This window comes from Olea europaea, chromosome 16, assembly GCF_002742605.1.
Source record: "Olea europaea var. sylvestris chromosome 16, O_europaea_v1, whole genome shotgun sequence".
NCBI classification, from domain to species: domain Eukaryota; kingdom Viridiplantae; phylum Streptophyta; class Magnoliopsida; order Lamiales; family Oleaceae; genus Olea; species Olea europaea.
In genome coordinates this window covers 15,056,521-15,080,007 of record NC_036252.1, presented here as the reverse complement: position 1 = coordinate 15,080,007, position 23,487 = coordinate 15,056,521, and positions in this window count along the sequence as shown.

Genomic DNA, 23,487 nt, shown 5'->3' with positions numbered 1-23,487 from the left:
AATGTTAATTGAACATTATTATATAAACATAACACTTATCTAAATTATTCATCAAACTTTTGGATGAAACATTTTTCATTCCAATTATCATGTGTCAATAAATATGGTTCAGTTTGTATAACTCAATGCATTCCATTAAGGTAGTATGTGTGTGTATATACACACACACATATACATATACAGAATAATATAACACTGCAAAATTAAAGCAGAAAAGAAAGGAAAGAAACTAAAGCTATCAATACGTGAAAATTTATGCCTTAATGTGTTTGATCAAATTCCCAACCATTATTGCTCTTCTGCCACATGTATTAAAGCCTCTTTTCGGCCACATGAATTGAATAACCTTACTAGATTCCATCAACAATTTTGAAATTAGGAACATGTGTTAGGCACTTGTTTACATAAACAATTAAAAAGTGAGCAATGAAAAACACTAATAAAATGGGACAAGTTTGTATTCTGATGACACTCGTGGCCATGTATTTTCACCAATCATTATTACTTTAACACAGGAAACGAAATCAGGCATTAATTCAGTTTAACATCCAATTTATTGTTGGCGAAAAATGAGTAAGTACTAGAATATTAATTATATTCTAATTTTAGGCTTGATCCATAAATCAATAAGAAAAATAAGAAATAATTAGAAAACAACAACAATCTTTAAAGAAAAATCAAAACATTCTTTAACTTGGCTCTGATACTACATATAAGCAATTAACTCTAATACCAATATTTTAAGAATTTCATGGTTTTCACATATAACTTAATCGATCAAGAAACGTACCTTGATCTATGGCAATAATCGAGTAATTAAATATGCAAAATGGAAACTATTAAATTTAAGAAACCGTTCTCTTACTTTTCCTCTCTATAATTGAATGATTTAATTGATGAGTTCCATTCACATTTATAGGTAGAGAGAAGCAGTTTTTTATGGGCAAAAAAATTACCCACTTTCCATCAAACTCGACGGCTATAAAACTGCCACTTTCCAAAATGACCAATTAGCTTTTAGCACGTAGACCACTTTAATAAAATCATTGATGATATTACGTGGGCCACATTAATTGGTCCAACGCCCTCCTCTTAATATTGAGGTAAAACATAGGAATGCTGAGCATATGCTTTAAAAAAGGAAGTGATGTGTTTAAAAACATATCAGGAACATTCTGTAATGTTACTTTTGCTGTAGGTTTCATTTTTGGTTTTAAGATTAGTAAGAAAGCCAACTTCTAAAATTGTGACTGTTTATAGGTGATTGATGGAACTAGATCTTCTCTATTTGGATTCTGTAGTTAGTGTTAAGTTTTGAACCAGTGACCACTTACTTATTAAGTGATGCTTCCAAAATGCATTGAAGTGTGTTTTTAAAATGGCAACTTTTTAGTGGATGCATTCAGCTAGATTGTGACACGTGGATTACTTATGGCCGTCCGATTGAATTCTCAAACCTTCCAGCTATATATCACTTCAGCGCCCTTTTGTCTGCATTGTTGAATGAGATATTTTTTCTTAGGTTTGAAGACTGTGCCTTTTGCTCTCTCTTTTCTCTAAGAAAACCTTCTTCTTCGTGGATTAGGGTTGAAGTTCTCGAGTGTTCCAGTAAATGATACTTGTAAAAACCCTTGTAATACTTTAGATCCATATAGTGGTTGTGTTGTTTTGTGTTTGGTTTGCAAGAACCTAAGTGGTTCATTTGCAAGCAGTACAGGTTTTGAAGATCTTTTTTATTTGAACTGATTCCTTCGTGGGACTGGGTTTTTGTAATTTCTCTAAACTATCTTGTCATCTTGTTGCCGATTTTTGGCTATTTTAGTGCAATGGAGCTAAATCCATTTATAATGGATGCTCAACAGGGGGTTAGGCGTTAGAAGTGATCGTCGAACCTCTGGGGCTACCTCCGAAAAAATTCTTGTGTTGATTTTTTGATTCTACATTTATTTTCTTTACTGTCTTATCATTGGTATTGTGGTTTTGTGAATCTTGGTATTATTCTCGACATTTCAGTGGTATCAGAGCAACCTAGACTACTGGAGCGTTTCTAATTTCTTGATTGAATCGGATTCTGAACCTGTCTTCAATAATGTGAACACTGTTTAGTGGAAATTGAGTTTTTTCAAACTCATTGGTGAGATCTTTCCTATATTCTGTTATTACAAATCAATACTGTAGAGTCTACTGTAATTTTTTTTGTCGATTTACCTTGCATTATAAAGTGCTACTATGATTGGTCTTTGTCCAAAGACTCTTAGAAATCTTGGGAATATAAGATAACAACACTAGTAGGAGTGCAATTGGAAGGTTTTGCTGGACAAGCCAGTTAAGGTATAGGAATTGCTATCTCTGTTCTTGTGTTTCTGCCTCTTATACTTAGTGTTGTGTGTTCACTGTTTGAAGAAATCTTGTATAAGTGCATTGTTGATTGGCCCTAATCCCCTGTCTACCTGCAATCCTTTCGTTGTGTGTCTTTATGTGTTCTTGAAATCAAACTTGTGACTGTGTCATGGCCACTGCTAAGTTAGAAGAAATAGCTTGGAGTATTATTTTTTTGTACCTTTCAGACAATGTGATCGGATATATAGGAGAAACTCAAATTGCTAAATAGTTGTGGACCAAATTGAAAGCTCAATATGGGCCAAAGACTTTTCTAAATAAATTTTTTTGCTAAAACAATTATTTTCTTTCAAAACGGACCTTTCTGTTGACTTGGATGAAAATCTGGACAGATTTACAAAATTGTCCTAGCATCTTGCCAACTGTGATGAGAATTATCTGAAGATCAGTTGGTTGTGGTCTTATTAAACTCCACTAGTGATAGATATAGAGACCTCAAGAATGCCTTAGAGTGTGGTAGGGACAAGCTTACCACTGATATCATAATAAATGCTCTAAGAAATAAGGTTCTTGAACTCAAATCAGATTCTATCAACAATCAAAATGGAGAAACTCTTTTGATAAAAGAAAGAATGTTGGTAAATCTAATTTTCATTCAAAATCTCCCAATGACACTAGAAAGAGAAACAATGATAAAATGAAATCAAGACTAAGGTCAAGGGAAAGAAATGCTATTATTGTGGTATGTTGGGTCACTCTGCTAAAGATTGTTATAAAATGCAAAATGATTTGAAAGGAAAGAAAACAAGTGAGGGTAATGCTATTATGTCCTATGATATACAACACTTTGATAATGGTTTGGTTCTTGCAAATGTTGAAAGAAGCCTAAATCAAGAGGGATTCTTGATTCAGGTTGCTCTTTCCACATGTGCCCAAATAAAAACTATTTTTTGGATTTTGAACAAATAAAAAGAGGCCAAGTTATCATAGGAAACAACATGACCTGTAAAGTAAGAGGGATTGTAACAATAAAGTTACTTTTAGAAAATGGTAGAATCTTATTGTTAAAGAATGCTAGTTTTGTCCCTGAATTAGAAAGAAACCTTGTGTCCTTAGAGATGTTAGATGACATAGAGTTTGACATAAAATTGGGTCATTAACAAATAAAAATCTTTAGGGGTAGTGATTTAATTACTTCTATCTCAAAGAAATATGGTTTATAATTTTCTAAATGCAAAACCTTTAATGAGTATATCTGTAGCAGTTTTAGATGATGAATTTAACCTTGCAAAATTGTGGCACTGTAGACTCGGTCAAATTGGGATGAAAGGTCTAAAGGCTTTACAAAATAAAGGTGTATTTGGAAGTCAAATATTTGTGAATTATCTAAATGTGAACATTGTTTGATTGAAAAACAAGTTAAATTGCCTTTTCCCACTAGCACTCATAAATCAAAGCAAATTCTAAAATATTTACATGCTGATTTGTGGGGGCCTGCATCCACACCTACATTGTCTAACTATAAGTATTACTTGCTGATTATTGATGACTTTTCAAGGAAAATTTAGGTTTTTCTTTTGAAAGCTAAAGATGAAACTTTTTACTACATTTAAAGATTGAAAATCCAAATTGAAAATCAAAAATTTAAAAAGAGACAATGGGCTAGAATTTTGCAATTATGAGTTTAATGATTATTGCAAATTGCATGGCATTTTAAGACATAGAACTGTAGCACATACACCCCCAACAAAATGGCATTGCAGAAAGAATGAATAAGTCTAAGAATGAATAAGTCTTTGTTGAATAAAGTTAGATGCAGGCTTTTAAGTTCAGGTTTGCCCAAATTATTTTGTGGTAAAGCTGTTAAGACTGTTGCATATTTGATTAATAGAAATCCTACAAGTGCTTTAAACTTTGATATTCCTAAATCTATGGACACAAAAGCTTGTGATTTATTCTTGAAACATTTGGTGTGTTTTTGGGCTATGCTGAAAATGTGAAAGGGTGCAGGCTATGGGTTTGTGGGGAAAAAGGTTATAGGGTTATTATTAAAACGGATGTGGTCTTTAATGAGTCATGTATGCCATGTTTGGAAAGAAAAAAAGAGAACTTAACCAAGAGTGATGTCCAAATTGAGGTGGACCCTATTAAAATTGATAATACTAGTTCTATCCCTTAGAAACTGCAACTACAGAGGTTGGCTTGAATGAAAATAAACCTGATTTGGTAGAAACTGATCAATATGATAACTTGTATACACCACCATATCAATACCAGCTTACTAGAGATATGGAGAGGAGGCAAATTAGACCACTTGCTAGGTTCAATAGTGATGACTTTGTGTCTTTATTCACTTATCAAAAGAAATAGAATTCAAACCTAGTTCCTATTATGAAGCTGTAAAGTCCAAAGACTCCAAAAAGTTGTTGGCTGCCATGGAAGAAGAAATGTCTTCCTTATATAAGAATAAAACATGGGAATTGGTAGATAAACCTAAGGATCAGAAGCTAGTTGACTACTGTAAATAGATTTATAAACTAAAAGAGGGGGAAAGGGACATTAATAATGTTATATACAAAGCTAGGCTTATTGCCAAGGGTTTTACACAAAAAGGAGGTGTGACTATGATGAAAATCTTTTCCTCCGTAGTTAAATATGCAACTATAAGATGAAATCTTGATCAACTAAATGTAAAAACTGCATTTCTTTATGGTGAATTAGATGAAGTGATTTACATGAATCAACCTTTAAGATTTATTAAAGGAAATCCTGAAAAAATAGTGTGTTTGTTGAAAAATCTTTATATGGCCTAAAACAAGCTCCAAGACAATGGCACAAAAGATTTGATTCATTTGTCTTGAAGCTTGGGTTTAGTAGAAGTAACTATGATACATGTCTTTATTGCAAAAGAAGTGAAGGTAAAAATTATTTGTATCTTGTGTTTTATATTGATGACATGCTTCTTGCTAGTGCCAATAAATCTGAAATTGATGACATCAAACACAAATTGAAATCAAAATTTGATATGAAAGATCTTGGTCTTACTAAGAAAATACTTGACACGCAAATGATAAGAAATAAAGAATCTGATTGCTTGTTTCTATGTCAACAAGATTATGTGAATAAGATCTTAAAGGTTTAACATGTTTGATTATAAACTTGTGACTTTGCCCCTTGCTAATCATTTTAAACTTCAACTGATTCTTGCCCTAAAACTGCAAATGAACTTAAAAGAATTTCAAAAATACCCATGCTAATGCTATTGGTTTAGTCATGTAATTAATGATTTGCACCATACCTGATTTGGCATATAGTATAAGTGTTTTGAGTAGATTTATGGGGAATCCTGGTGAAACTCACTGGGAAACTTTGAAATGGTTACTGAAATATCTTAAGGGTTTATCTAACTTAAGATTAATGTTTAGAATGAATAAAAGGAGGTAATTTTAAAGAGATATACAGTGTTTTATTTTTTCGGGGATAGAGACAATAAGAGATTAACCTCATCATATTTTTACAATTTGTGTGGTACTGTGATAAATTGGAAATCTCAGCTACAAAAAATTGTTGCTCTATCTTCCACAGAAGCTGAATATATTGCAGCCACTGGTGCTATCAAAGAAGGCATCTGGCTGCATGGATTGTTAAATGAACTTGGCTATATAGACACTAATCTAATCATATATTCTGATAATCTGAGTGCAATCTATTTGAGTAAGAATCCCATGTTTCACGATAGAACTAAAAATATTGATTTTAAATATCACTTTATAAGGGATATTATCTCAAATGGACTACTGAAAATTAATAAAATTCCCACTTTATATAATCCATTAAATATGGGACCCAAAATGATACCTTTAAACAAGTTTCAAAACTATTTAAAGATATTGTCCATTGATTCTTTTCATTGACTATGCAGGTATTTAGAGCAAATGAAATTATAAAGTGTTGGTGAAGCTCTTGGCTGCACTGTAGCCAAGAATTTTGGAAGCAAGGTAGAGATTGTTAAGTTTCGAACCGATGACCACTTACTTATTAAGTTGTGCTTCCAAAATGTGTTGAAGTCGTGTTTTTAAAATGGAAACTTTGTTAATGGATGCATTCAGATAGATTGTATCACGGGGAATAATTATGGCCGTAGGATTTTAATTCTCGAACCTTCAGGCTATATATCACTTCAGTGAACTTTTGTCTGCATTATTGAATGAGAGATTTTTTCTTGGGTTTGAAGACCGTCCCTTTTGTTCACTATTTCTCTAAGAAACACTTCTTCTTTGTAGATAAGGGTTGAAGTTCTCGAGCGTTCCAGTAAATGATACTTGTGAAAACCCTTGTAATACTTTAGATCCATATAGTGTTTGTGTTGTTCTATGTTTGGTGTGGAAGAACCTGAGTGGTTCATTTGTGAGCAGTACGGATTTTGGAGATCTTTTTTATCTGAGGTGATTCCTTCGTGGAATATTAGTCTCCTTTGTGGATCTTGTTAAGATAAGTCTTCGTAACTTGGTTTTCGTAATTTTTCTGGAATGATCTTGTAATCTTGTTGCTCCTTTTTGGCTATTTTAGAGCAACTGAGCTAAATCCATTATAATGGACGCTCAACAGGGGATTAGGCGTTAGAAGTGGTCGTCAAACTTCTAGGGCTACAGCCAAAAAAATCCTTGTGTTGATTTTTTGATTTTGCACTTATTTTCTTTACTGGCTTATCATTGGTATTGTGGTTTTGTGAATCTTAGTTAATCTTTGTATTATTCTTGCATTTCAGTTAAATTTGCAGAAGCTTGGAATGCACGTACAGGGCCGCTTCATGTTTTCATCAACAATGCAAGAATGTTTTCCATAGGGGGTCTGTATGTGAAAATCTATTTTAGCAATTCTACTTTTATAATGTTTTTGTGCTCGCCAGATTAAGTCAATAACTAAGTCCTATTCCTGTGATGGTGGTATTAATTTGCATAATACTTATATCCCTTATTATATAGGGTACATTTTCTCTCAGTAAGCATACTTCTGAAACCTACTAGTTGCTTCAAGTTATAGTGAGTCTTTCATAGAAGTCAGTGTGGTTGATGTTTCTTTATAGTTATTTAAATTTCTTTTGATAGCTATGAAATATGGGTAGATTTAATTTGCCAAGCTACTTTATGTTCGAATAGCCAATACCACTTCTAATTACATTCAATCCGGGTACAAGGATCCCGGCTACATAATATTTATAAAAGGCTATCTTAGTTGTACATTAACATCCTGAAAACAACATTTTTGTGCATTTTCACTTGACAGAGCATTACATTTTCTTGATACTAAAGAAATTTCTACAGTAGGTATGAAAATAAGGCCTGGTGAAAGTTGGATGTTGGTTTGTCTATTTGAATTCTCTTATTGTTGGGAATTTACTTAATCATACACAACGAAAAGTAAAACAAATTTTAATTCCCACCAAGAATCTGCTTTGTGTTTAGATGGAAATAATGATAGAAATTATACATTTGTTGAAAGCTGCAAACTCCTTTGCATTTCTTTTCTCCCAACAATCTTGATCTGCCACCCACGGCTGTCTAATTGTCCAGCCTCCAATGAAAATCCACACAGAGAACAAGATTAAGAGAGAACCAATATTTACTTTTCTTGTGCTAATAAGAATAATGAAAAAATCTTCACAATTTCAAACCCTATCTGCTTATTTATATAAGCTCAAACGGGTTTGGCCCATCTCTTAACTCGGTTTAATATTTAATTAACCCATTTAATTAAATCCAATACATGAATTAATTAATCCAATTAATTAATTTGAGCATAATATTAAGCAAACCGATTATTAATTATCCAACATTTATAATTAATTAATTGGTAAATCTCATTCTTTTAGTTCTCCTTTTGTGTGTGACCCATTAGGTTCGCAATCACGATACCCAACAACGTGAATTATTATTTTGATCTAATCAAAATCGATAAAGTAAAATACCAGGAACATTGCCTAGTGACATTGAAACATATCCTAAGGAGCACTACAAGGCTAAAACTACTGGTAGTGGGGTATAGCTACCTAAAATAAATGTGAAGAGGCTGGTTGTTACACAAGAAAAGGTACCTACCACGGTCGAGGAGCATTTTGAGGAATTTGCATTGAACAAAGAACAAGAAGAAGTACCAGAAGATCCAAATATTCAGGTAACCATTCCTGCCAAAGAGCTCAACCACTCCCATTCCCATATAGGCTACAAAAACATAAGTTGAACAAGCAGTTTTTGAAGTTACTTGAGGTATTCAAAAAGCTGCAGATCAACATATCATTTGTAGATGCACTTGCACAAATGTCCAGCTATGCGAAATTATGGAAAAAATACTTACAAACAAGAAGAAACTGGAGGATTTGGGGACAGTGATTTTGAATGAAGAATATAGTGTCATCTTATAGAATACGTAGCCACTAAATGACCTAAGGAGTTTCACTATCCCCTGTACTATTGGGAATATGAAATTTGATATGCTCTCTATGATTTTGGTGCTAGCATTAACCTTATGTCGTACTCTATTTTTAGGAAACTAAATTTGGGAGAGGCAAAGGCAACATCATTCTCATTGCAGCTGGCCAACGGGTCCATAAAATATCCTCGAAAATTATTGAAGACATTCTGGCAAAGGTCGATAAATTTATCTATCCTATGGATTTCATCATTCTGGACATGGCTGAAGAGGTTAAAGATGTACCATTGATATTGGGAAGACCATTCCTTGCAACATGTCGAACCTTAATAGATGTTCAGAAAGGACAATTGATGTTGTGACTGAATGATGAGCAGGTGACATCAACATTTTTAATGTAATCAACTATCTTACAAAATCAGATAGTTATTTGCACATTGATATGATGGATTTGATAGTGGAAGAGACTTTCATTCTTGAGCATCCTCAAGACCACTTGGAGAATCTTCTTGTGTACTCACGAGAAAAAACATCAACAGTTGATGAGATAAGACAGGTCGCCTACATTATAAAGTCTATTCCACCCATCAAGAGAAGACAGTTTGAGAAACTTGGTACACGGCCTAGTAAACCACTACCTTCTGTTCAAAAAGTACCAAATCTTGAGCTCAAGCAATTACTATCACATCTGAGGTATGCTTATTTAGGAGAGTTGTCTACACTTCCTGTGATCCTTGCAAAAGAGATGATCGAGTTGGAAGAGCAGAGATTACTACAGGTTCTACGGAAACACAAAATAGCTATTGCATGGTCTATAGCAAACATCAAAGGAATCAGTTCATTGATATGCATGCACAAATCTTGATGGAAGAAGATTATAAGCCAATAATGGAAAATCAGTGTAGATTGAATCCCACCATGAAGGACGTTGAACGAGCAGAAACTCCTTGATACAAGCATCATCTATCCGATCTCTGATAGCAAGTGGGTTAGTCTAATCCATGTTTTAAAGAGGTATTACAGTGGTAAGAATGAGAATAATAAGTTGATACTGACAAGGCCAATCACAGGATGGAGAGTATACATAGACTACAAAAAACTGAACAATGCAACTAGGAAAGATCACTTCCCCCTGCCCTTTATCGACCAGATATTAGAGAGACTAGCTGGGCATTCACATTATTGATTCTTGGATAGATACTCAGGCTACCATTAGATTGTAGTAGCTCTAGAAGATCAGGAGAAGACTACATTTACATGCCCCTACAGTATTTTTGCTTATAGAAGGATGCCATTTGGGTTGTGTAATTTCTCTGCCACATTTCAACGATGCATGATGGCAATCTATTGAAATATGGTGGAGAAAATCATTGAAGTCTTCATGGATGACTTTTCAGTGTTTGGTTCATCATTTGAGAATTACCTCTCAAATTTGGGAATGGTCTTATAGCATCGTGAGAAAATGAATTTGTGCTAAACTGGAAGAAGTGCCACTTCATGGTGTAGGAAAGAATAGTAGTTGGGCACAGGATTTCAGCACATGGAATTAAAATGGATAAGCAAAGATTCGGGTGATAGAAAAGCTTCCTCCACCAACTTCAATCAAGTTAGAAAAATTAATCATGTTCCGTCAAATTTTGGTGATATCTTTTAACTTTTGCATGTTTAATTCCGACATCATGCGTGGCTAATTTTTTATATTGCTAAGATGTGATGAACCCTCGTGAAATTTTTGGTTTGAATAATTAGGTTGATGTTAAATTTGTTTGAATATTTGAATGTTTATTATCGTTTTTAATGCTTTTCAATTAATTGGCCACTAGTTAAATTGTTTGTGAATTTTGTTGTTATCGAGAGAGACAATGGAATCATTATCACATAGTAATAAACATTGTGAGGTTTGATAGAGGATAGAGATATATTTTTATGCTTCATATGATTTTTATAAGATGTTCTGGCACGTTTAATGCATTTATCATGTTCATATCTTTCATCGAGAGATAGGAAAGACATGTGAGGAGAATAGATTTAATAACTATCAAGAGAGGTTTTCAATTGAAATAGGAACATTGACCAATAAGCAAGATTTCAAATTGTCAATTTAAATTGTTGAACTAAAAATAGATTAATAAGGGGGATTATAGAGCTGGCTGCAAGTGGAAAAATCTAGAATCTTTCCAAAAGTGGGTGATGATCTTCAATTATCCCTTTCAGCACCGACTTTTCATTTTAGCCACGCCCAACTATACCTCAATCTCAACAAGTTCTGAAGTGTTCCATCCTTTATTTAATCTCTTTAATCCTTCTTTCAATATATATGACTCTTTCATGCTTTTCTCTTCATCTATCTTTAGGTTGATATACTTGGTACTTGATTTCTCACGTTCACTCGATTTTCTTATTAGTAATTGTAAATTTGTATGTACCTTAATATCTTCTTGACATTGTTGATCCTCCAATAGTGTTTCCTGGTCAGCAACATCATGTGAATAACTTTGTGGCGCTCTTGATAAGCTCTACTTTATTACTTGATATTTGTAGATCTTTATATTTTGCTATAACTTCATATGCTCTTGTTCATTGATTATCTCCTTTACATCTTGTATTTTCTCAATCTTCAGTTTTACTTTGCTGTTTGTATGCCCTATACAAAGGTAAATAAGCGCTAGTTGCGTTGAAGTTTGGAAAGGCATCAGAAGGAGTTTGGCTTGAAATTTAAATCTAAGGATGTTATTGACATAGTAAAAAGCCCTCTCTATTTGTACTAGTTGTCAGATGGGCCGTAGTTGTCGTTTACCTTTTTCTTTTAATGATAAGAAATCTGATATACTGTTGTTTAAATAAAATGAGTTCTTATCTTTCTTTGAAATTTAAATCTAAGGATGTTATTGACATAGATAGTAGGAATAAAAAGCCCTCTCTGTTTGTACTAGTTGTCAGATGGGCCGTAGTTGTCGTTTACCTTTTTCTTTTAATGATAAGAAATCTGATATACTGTTGTTTAAATAAAATGAGTTCTTATCTTTCTTTGGGGGCCTGCCCCGGCTTCTTCTAATCAAAGGTTTAGATATAGATTATTTTATTTATTTTATTTGATGACTGTATTCTGGCATATTCATCTTGTCATCCAGTTCTTTTGAATTTAGCAAGTCTAACCCTCTGAGGTGTGTGCCAAGCATATGATTCTTCAAACACTTCTTTCGAGTCCAGAATCCACATAGAAGACTCTTCATCCACGATGTCCTATCCTGATTCATAGATCCAATCATCTTCTCCTGAGTCATCAATCCAATCCTCTTCCCAATCTATTTGTTCAGGAAAGACCATCGCTGGCGCTGATTCTTCCTTTAAACTTAAATTAAATTTCTCTTATCAAGTCTGCTCAATTATTGATGTCGATGCCTTAGCATCCATCCTTCTTAACTATTTTAATTTTCTTGCTCATTGACCAATGAAAGTTTGCCAACCTTGTATTGCAGTAATAAAACTTCTAAATTCGAGTCTCAAATTGCATTTGATTATTCTTATCATTCAAGACTCCAAAATCTTACTCGATGAATCTAATTCTGAAATTTTGCAACAATGGAATTTAACTTTGTTGAAATATTGACTTACCTTCAATTCACTTTGAGTGATTGATAGTCGTTTATTTTCTAGCAATTGCAACGTCAAGTAATTTTTCTTCGAGAATAGTGTGGCCAAAGTGTCACATGCTTTCTTTGTGCATTCTAGTTTCTTATGTGCTTTAGCAACTCTTCCTCAATTTTGTCTTTATAACGAACATGGACTACAGGCTCTTCTAGTGGCATCATGTCACTTTTCACCAACTACTTTCCACAAGTCTTGCCCTTGAAAATATGACTCCATACAAGTTTATCATGTGTATTTCCAATTATTAAGCTTCTTTACTTCACCTACCATTTGTAGGTCACCCATCATGACTTGATATACCTCCTTATAACCAAGCAAGTTTTAATAAAGCTTCACAATCTCCTTTTGTGCACATATTCAAGAAGCCCAAAAATTTGTTCCCAACTACCTTGTTTGATACCAAATTATTGAGCTCTGATACCAGTTTAAACACAAATATATTTTATTAATGAAATAAACTTACAAATTTTGGACACACCAAAATCACTAACCAAATAATAATATTATTTAGCAATGAAACACTCAATTTTATTCTCTCTATGTTTCCACTCTGTTTCTCACTCATGCACACACTTCTCACTTCACTCTCTCATCACTCTCATTTCACTTGACAAAATACAAAGGCTAAAAAAAATAAAATAATAAAACACACACACACACACACACACACACAAAAAGCTATTGTCAGTGGAGAAGATGTCAACAAAATTAAGATAAATCCTTCAATGATGGTGGAGGCTAGAAAGCTCTAGAATGGAGGTGAATTTTTCTTTTTTCTTCTAGAGCTAGCTACAAGTGGAAAAATTTGGAATCTTCCCAAAAGTCGGCGATGATATTCATAAAAGAATAATGCAACTATTGGTGTTTAGTCTACATAAATTTTCCTAAAAAAAAAAAAGTGAAAGAGCTATGCTACATCTACAAAGGTGGCTTACAAAGTTGGTTGACAAAATAACATCCATATAAATCATTTCAAAAATTTTTTTTAAATCAATGGCCTGAATTTTGCCAACACATTTTGTAATACAATTTTTGTAACCCAACTTTGCACAAGTAGTTTTATTGAAGCTGAAATCCCCTACACACAATAGAGAGAGAACTATAGAAATTGATTTTTTAATAAAAACCCATAACTGTAAAGAGAGAAAGTAATAATTTTCGAAGAAATAAATGTCAGTATATCACATTGGGAATCTCCTTTTTAACTTAAAAATCAAAATAATTCCCTTTACAGTGAAAGAATTGAAATGTGTGTATATATAGATATTAGCTTGTGTACTCAATAACTTTACAATCCATCTCATCTTAAAGGAAAACCCTTGTGGTACATAAGGGTTGGTACACAATGGTGTCCACAACCTCACATGAGGGGGGCCCACCTGAAAATATTCAGGTGGGCCCCCCTCATGTGAGGTTGTGGACACCATTGTGTACCAACCCTTATGTACCCATAGACCAACCCCATCTTAAAACACTACTACTTTTTATTTGTGATTTCTGATTGTCCTCATTGCTCTATCATTACAATAGGTCACACATTTGCCATCAAATGCAAGCTACGTTAATATGGCCCATTTTTACAGTTGTACCTCCATCTTCTTAAAAAGATGCTAGTTCTCATAGCATCATTTAATATAATGCTTTGTGATAGATCACTAATCAAATTTTGCTCAAAATTCATTCCTAATATTCAAGAGACAATAAATCCAAGCAATCAACTGTGACCCATATAAATATTAGGGAAGAGAATAACTATCCTACAAATAATAATTCATGTCCATTATGATTATTTGGCAAACGGTTGTGTCAACATCAGACATTTGATATATTGCGAGGACAATATCTTAATGATTGTGTATTCATTAAGATTGAATTGGTATTGAAGATATTAGCTTTGATATACGGATTAAATGCGTCATTTGAATGTCTAGAATATCGGTTATAAAAGTTATGATTATTGGCCAAAAGACTTCTATTGGCTTCGCTTGAATTTTTCTTGCTAAATCTATTATAAAGAGCATGTTTAGTGAACATTCAATCGTCCTCTTCCATGATTCGCCCTCACAAAAGTGCAACTTGTATCTATTCTTATACATTAGCCCTTGTTTGATCCCTATTATTTCCAAATGCATCTCCCTCTCTCTCTAACAACCCATTTTTCAATGGATTGCATCATCTCATTCCTCTTCAAAAGGATTCGTGCTCAAATTTGTACCTGCATCAAATGAAACTACATTAGAAATGTCAATGTTATGAATTATAATGTACTTACCTTGAAGATTCAAGTTGTAGCCATTGTTCTCAATCATGGCAATGGCATGGAAGGATTCATCTCATCTTGGGTATAGTTTGGACCTCCTTTGAGCTCGTGTCCGCTTCTTTCGTATGTACACCCAATTGCCATTACTTGGATCAAAGATTGCACACCATGACTACTCGATTTCGCAAGTTTGAGTTGCTTCAAAAACTATCTCCTGTTTTCCACATAAGCTACCACATACACCAATCGTTAAACCCGACAAAGTTAGAGAATTAAGACCATAAATTATATCAAAACATGAGTAAGAAGTAAAAACTATCAAATTAGTTCATAACACATTCCATCAAATTTTTCACTAGCTACGTAGATTACAATCAATATATCTCAAATACTTATCATACACATCTAAATCCTTACCACGGACTATAGTATCATCGACAAATTGATGCTCAGTGCCTAAATTGAGTGGTATTCTAATAGGCTTGTTCCCTTGGACTAGGTCTCCAAAATCTTGTAAGACAGAAATATCCAAATTAGGGAGGGATTTGTTAGTCCTTACCGAAACACACTCAATCTCATTCCTTTTTGCATAGAAACTCACTTTTGAGTTTTCTCTACTCTCAGAAGATTCCTTTTCTTTTTTTCTCTTGTAGCTCTGCTCTTTTTTCCTCACACTTAGTCACCTTACTATCTTCTCCCCTACTCTCCCTTTGCCTCTCTTTGTTTTTCTTTCCTTCCTCACCTCTCAATTTCAATTGGTCCCCATGGACCTATTGTTGTGTTAAGGGTACAAGAATAACAGCTCTTCCATCTTTTACAAAGTCATACATATTCTTTAATTCATCATGCTTTACCTTCTTATCATACTACGATGACCTACCCAACAAAATGTGTCCAGCATACATAGGAGCTACATCACATATCACATCATCACTATACCTTCCAATCGAGAAATTTACCAAGATTTGCCTACTTATCCTAACCTCTCCACATTCATCTAACCTTTGCAATTTATAAAGCTTGGGATGTTTTGTCGTAGTCAATCCTAATTTCTTAATAAGTATAGTATTAAAAATATTAGTAAAACTACCCTATCAATAATCAAACTACATACCTTGTTTTTGACATGGCACCTAGTATAAAAGATGTTCTTACGTTGTCGCTCTTCATTGTCCCCTTTGATTTGTATATTGAAAGCACGCATCACCACAAGTGATTTCCCTTCGACCAGGTACTCTACTCCATCACCATTAGTAACACCCTATAATTTAGGGATCTCATCTCCATCAGTATCACCCATACTTCTCCATTGGCATGCAAGTTCATTGCTTTTTTGTTTGGGCATAGAGAAGTAATGTGCCCTTTACCAAGTATTTAAAAGCATTTGATATCCCAATTCCTAGAAGGTTGGGAATCCACCTTGGGTATAGCTTTGCTAGAAACTTTCTCCTTTTTCCATTGGTGGTTCGATCTTGCTACTCGAAACAGCCCCATCACCTCTATTATCATCCTGATGGTTTCCATGAAGAGTGAGAACTCAAAGAACCTGATGGATACCTAGCTATTTCTTTCCTCTTTCAATTGTCTCTCCACCTTTATAACCACATGTAATATGTCCTCTAACCCCATATAATGTTGGAATTCCACCACACTAGCTATTTTTCTATTCAAATCATTTAATAACTGAGCCACAATGGTTTCTCTATCCTCCTCTACATTCGCACTAGTAATTATCATCTCCATCTCCTTATGATATTCCTCCAAACTCCTAGAACCTTGGTAGAAGCTTTGCAATTTTTTATGAAGCTTTATATAGTAGTGATTAGGAACGAATCTCTTTTTCATGATGCCCTTCAATTCTCCCATGATTAATAGGCCTCTTATGTATCATTCTCCTAATTATCTCTATTTCATCCCACCAAGTAATAGTGTAATCGATAAACTCAAAGACAGTAATTTTTACCTTTTTACCTTCAAGTAGTTGTGCCAATCAAATATCAATTCTATTTTCTTTTCTCTCTTCTAGTATGCTTCCATATCACTTTTTCCTTTGAATAAAGGGATTGTTATTTTGATGTTGCTCATACTTCCATCAACTTCATCTCCAACAAGGTCTTTATCCCTCATTTCATGCCTAACTCCTCTATCCCTCATTCTTCCTATCACGGCATCCAACAATGTTCCTTTATCAAGTCACTACTAGCCTCATTTTCTACACGATTCTCTACCCTAGGTTTCTGCCTACCATGTCTCCTTGCATTGGAAACTCTCTTATTTAAATTAGCAAGCAATGGGTATTACCTTTCCATCCACACCTCCTGTCTATCCAACCTCTCCCTCACATCTTTGACCATCTTCTTAAACCCTTGTATCACATCCTTTAATATGTTAATTTGATTGTTTTTCCTGCTTGAGGTAAAATTGTTCTTGTAAGACATCCTAAATCTATAGTAGTATTTGTCTCACGTGTATACGCTCGTGTATCGCTCAAATCCGTTTTTTCCTTCTTATAGTCTCACCACTCTTACCTTTTTTCACTCAATTCTATCACCCAAATGCTTCAAAGAACTAATTCCATGTGAATGAAGTTTTATCCTCAAAGAATTCATACTAGAATGTGAGTGAGAATTTTTAACTTTAGAAAACTCAAGATGAAATAATGGAAACAAATGAACTTAACAACTTGAATGGGAACTAATATTTAATCCAAAAAAGTAGTTCTTGAATTCAGATTGAACACTTTTAATTTCTTTTTTGGACTTTTCTTTGATTTTTTTGTAACTGTCCCCATTTTTTTGAATTTTTTTGCTAAATACAAGAAAATTTAATAAGGAGCCCAAAAATTCGAAAAGAAATTGATTTAGACACTAAATTAGTGCACAAACAACTTTTGAAATTGTTTGGAACCTTTATTGGATTGAAAGACTTAAAATGATAAAGAATGCGAAGAACAAAAGGAAAGAAAACAAAAGACACGAACAAAAAGGAAAATGATATAACCTTGATTTTTGGAGCCCAAGTTCTGATACCAACTAATGTGAACCCATGTAGCAATAGTCGCTAAGAAACCCATACGAGATTGATTCAAACCCAAGAACGTCAAGAATCAACATTTAGAGGTTTACCCAAAAATATTGAATCAAGTAATCAACACAATCGCCAAAAATATATTAACCCCTTGATCACAAGATTCAAAAATCTCACCCGAACTGTTTGAACGTCACAAGAAACTAATTCTTGATAAGTTTAGAATTTAGTTTAATTAAGAACAAGGAATTGAAAGCAAAAATTGCTCATAAAATAATATCTCTTATTGAATGAATGAAAGAATCTTGTTTACAATGTAAATATTGAGTCCTATTTATAAGAAATCCATAAAATCTAGTTAAAATGGAGTTAAAGTCTAATAATACAAAAAAGTTATCATAAACTAGATTTCTAGCATAAATAAAAGATTTTGTAAACCTAGTTAAAACAAAATCAAATTCTAAGGATTATAAAAGATAACAAAAATATAGAATTTTATCTAAATTAAGAAATTTTGCGAATTTGGAAAATTCGTGTGTCTAAATTGTGCTATGTGGCCGCATAGTACCAAGGATTGCATTCGCGTAGTTCATGATACTTCACGAGTTATTGAATTTTTTTTTTTTGTGGTCACATGTTGATTGCAACTATGTGGTCTTATAGTTGTAATCTTCAACTCCTTCGTCCTTTAGCTAAATCAAGTTGATCTACCTTGTTCCTGCTCTCGAGCCTAACATGAGACTTGTTTCTTTACTTGCCAAGATCAATGTTTCGTCCATTGGAGCTTGTACAAGTAATGCCGTCACTTCTTTAATCCACTTTGCACGTGACTTATTCATCAACCCTTCTTCAACAATCAACAGATCCTTACCCCATACTTGCCTTCATTGCATTCATTCCATGAATCACATCAAGTTGGGTAAGAAATCATATGCTGCCATTCTTTCTGGCAAACTAATTATTTCTTGAGTTGAGTGGAGCCAGAGAAAGTCCTTTACACTTACTATGTATGGCCCACAGGACTCTACGTACCACAAGTTCGCTTCTAAGGAACCTTTATTGGCAAATTCTTTTATCGCAAGCCTTTCATGATTAACGCATGCAATAGTTTTCAAAAATTTGGATTTCATGGTGATTATATGATTGGTCTCATAGATGCTTATATGATTGGTCTCATAGATGCTACACATATTTTGATTTATTCGGTGCACGAGGATGACTACTCATAGTTATTCCTCAAACTCTTTAGATGTATTGATGGTTGTCCCATGAGAGTGATCTAATGGACATTTAGTTTTATCCCTAAGCATGAGACCTTTATTGTCCTCGTCTGGGTTTCCTTTCCATTATTGTCCATTCAGTTTCGAGCCAAAAGCAATTTATTTGCCTTAGCTAAGGCCATTGGGACTCCACTCCATATTGATGAGTCAACATCTAACCTACGTCGGCCTAGTGAAGTGAAGGTATGCATTAAGGTTAACCTAGAGTTTTAGCGCCCAAGTAGAGTCTAGATTGAGAAGGAATAGTGTGGTGGTCACTAGAAGATAGTCTTATATGACAAGAAGCCAAAGTATAGTTCCAGATGCAGACACTTAGGGCATATTGAGGAGCACTTTATTGTTGGGTAACATAGTGCACGACATCATATGACCCCAACTCCAATTGATAGCCCTAATCACAGGCCTACTGATGTCTTGACTAAGGATAAGGGTAAAGGAAAGAAGGTCATTGTTACAGCTTGTAAAAGGTGGATACCTATTCGTAGGGATTAGAGGAGGTAGCATGTTGCCCGCACTTCAGCTATCCATATCTAGTCTACTCATCAACCAATACTTTCTACAACTATTTTAGATTTCCCAGTCATGGCCACTTCACATACTCAGGTCCATTCAGTTGCTCCACTAGTGACTTCGACAATTAGCACAACTTTGTTATTTATTATCACATTTGCTCCTTAGACTAGTTCTGTTTTGCCTCCTTCTCACAGTATTGTTGCTCCTACTATGATTAGTCCTCAAATTTAGTCAATTACTCCCCAAGCTGCTCTCTCAGTAATTTAGTCGGGTACTTTCACCAGTATAGCTCATTCCACATCCCAGACTATAAGATAAATCTATGCTTCATATTTTGATCCCTTTGTAGATTTTATGCTTCAGAGGCCACTTGTAACATTTGACTCAGAAGATAAAGCTAATATGGTCACACATATTCTAGGTCCCATTCCAAGTAGGGAACAAGTACCTTCTTCTACTATTACTCATCTTATTTGTTAGCAGAATGTGGAGGCATATATTCATTCTCTGTATTCTGAGCAATCAAACATAATGTGACAAGTATAGACAGAGGCCCACTAGCAGGACCCTTTTCATAAGTCTTCTTACGATAATTTGGTATGTGTGGCTGAAAGAACAAACAATGATTTTGTCTCAGCTAGTCAAAAGAAACACCTACAAGCTGTTGACACTTCATTGTTGAGAAGGGTCACTAAGAGTCTGTCACAAGGTACCTCCCTACATTCCATGTCCTTATGAGTATCATTAGATGGAATGTGAAAGGTATAGCTAATGTAGCTACTCATAGACATCCAAAAAGAATTGTTCATCTTTAGCAAGTATATCTTTTGATCAATTTAGAGCCCTTTGTTCTTAAGCGGAGGTTTGCATTTATTCAACGTTATCTGTACCCGACATTGGAGTTCAGAATGAGTCGAATAAGATATAGATGTTCTGAAATGTGGGACTACTGCTATTGTTCTTGATGATCGCCCCAGTTCCTTCACAATAGAGTTAAGAATCCTAGACTAACACGTCTCATCTTCTTAACTCCTGTATATGCCTTTTGCGAGACTATTGTTAGTAGGGATTTGTAGGAGGGTGTTGATTACATTTTCCTTGCTATAGATGATCCTTGGTTAGTTGTAGGAGACAGTAACGTTATTGTCCATGATGGTGAGAATACTAGTTACAACACTTGTGATCGAGGTAGTACGCTTTCTTTGATATGATGCCAGGTTGTGGGTTGGAAGGCACTGATTTCTTGAGAAGTCAATATACTTGGATTAATGGTCAAACAATTATCCAAGTAATAAAGAGATTGGATAGAGTTTTAATTAACGCTACAACTGTAGTTTTTTGTTGACAGCTTACAATGAGACATCTTAATCGAAATTTATCTAATCAATCACGTTTGCTTCTAAAGTGCACTTTTAATGATAATTTGGGGCCAGTCCCTTTCGATTCCTTAACATTTGGACCAAGCATCATTACTTTTCAACCTTTGTCTCTCAGAAGTGGTCACTCCCTAATCATCTTATGGTGATGGCTACTCTTTGGGAGAAGTTCTTCAGATTGAAATAGGAACTAAATTGGTGGAATTGACCTGTACTTGGTAATGTATTTTAGAAGGTGGGGGATGTTGAAGAGATGATCGACTAGACAAAGATTGATTATGAGAGTGACCTTAGAACAAAGCATTGTGATTTATTCCATAATGCACAGGTTGATCTGAATTGGACCGTATCCATTGGAAGCAGAAGTATGGTTCACGTTATATGAGTGAGGAGGACCATAACACTCGATATTTCCTGGGATGATTCAGGGACATTCAAACCAGATCTCATATCAGGACTATTAAGACTTAGACAATGGAAGTTTTATCTATTTATACTGACATTCAGAGTTCGACTATCTCATTTTAATAGGGTTTATTATCCGCTTCTCAACAGCCTCTATATCCTATTTGCCTATATATTATTACTAGGCTACTGACAAAGGCAGATAAACCACCCCCTTTAATTCTTAAGATATGGGAGACAATTTTCAGTAGTAACGCTAATAGGTACTGTAGGCCCAATGGATTATCATCCTTATTCTTCCAACATTGTTGGGATATTATACAGGATGATGTGTATGAAAATTTATTGATTTCTTTGAAGGTTGTACCTTCTTTTTGGCTTCGCTGCTACCTCTATGTTCTTGCTTTCAAAGAGTAAGAATGCCTACAAATGTATGGATTTCATATCTATCAACCTATGTAAAGTGTTCAACAAGCTAATCAACAAGCTTTTGAACACTAGATTAAGTTCACTACTTCTACTAATTAATTCTTCTCAGCAAAGTGGTTTTATCCCCGATCGTTTTATTGGAGATAATGTGTTGTTGACTCAAGAGCTCATTTACACTTTGGATAATAAAGTGCAAGGGAAAAATATTATTTTGAAGCTTAAAGGTATACGATCACATGGATTGGGGACCATATATGTTATACTTGAGGCACTTGGATTTGATCACTTATAGATTGACAAGATCAAATGGTGCATATCGAAGTGTCAATTCTCGGTACTCTTGAACGGTCGTCCCATTTCACCATCTTTGTTCATTATCACTGTGGACTATTTCTCACGCTTGTGTACTCAAAGGTTCCAAGCTTATCCCAATATACACTATCGATATAGAGGTAGTAATCTTGTCTCACACCTTTCATTTGCTAATGATCTGATCATATTCGCCAATGGCCAGAAACAGTTCTATCAGGAGGGTCCTCAACGTTTGGAGCATTACAAGAAGGGGTCTTTGACCAATTGGTGAATAAATATAAAAGCGGTCTAATACCTAGACAAGCATCTATATTCAATTAGGAACCTTGTGTTCTTAACTAGATTGATGCATCAGCAGCAGACATTCATTTATTTGGGGGTTCTATTATTTAATGGGATCGAGAGAAGATTTCTCTATAATGACCTCATTCAGAAAGTCAGGAAAAGGATTTCAGGCTGAGCTTTCCAGTTACTTTGTTGAAGGTGTGTACTATCCTCTATAGGACTTTTTCTTTTTTAGATTCTATGACCTCCCAAGGTTGTACTAAAGAAATTGAAGAACATTTTTGCACGATTTCTACGTGATTCTAAGGATTAGGCGCATCATTTACAATGGAGGAGTTAAAAATGAGATTTGCTTTCCCACTGAAGATGATAGACTAGGCTTCATGAAATTAGAGGACGTGGTGGACACTTTATCCATGAAGATTTGGTGGTTGTTTCGGTCTTAGAGATCTCTTTAGGCCCAGTTTTTATTGGGGCAAATATTACTTGGGGACATAATCATCACTTGCAGCAGTTCCCCGTTCAGCCTCTCCAACTTAGAAGAGATTGAAGTTAGTTGGGCCATGTATGGAGCCACATATTGCGTGGCATCTTAGAGCAAACCAAATGTTCTTCTGGCATGATTATTGAATAGGAGATAATACCTTGGCATCCTTATTTCTACACTGGTAGCACTACTCTACGAGGTTAAAGGACTTTTTTGATAGCACTGGATGGGATTTTAGACAATTATTATATTCTATTCCACCTCGAGGCTATTCTATTATGTGCAGATTTTTTTTGCAGGAACACATCAGACGATAGCTTTGCTACCAATTCAACATGGCAGGTAGTCTGATCACGTAGACAACCTTAAGGCACACTTAGATTACTATGGAGCTTTATTCTTCCTAGCATAGTCTCATTTTTCTACTAGAGACTATGGCATAATCTGATTCTAATAGATGTTGTCATACAGAGGCACATTAGATGTTATTTGTATCTCAATGTCAGTATTGTTCTGAAATTGAGATCATCAGCCACCTTTTTGCAAGTATTAGCATCTCCAATCGAGTATGTCATCATTTTGCGGGTATTTTACAGATACCTATGACATTAGGAGAAAGCATCAAGCAGAGATTCTAAAGATAACATTATTATGGACAGTATGTAGGGGGTGGACATATTCGCGTTATCATTA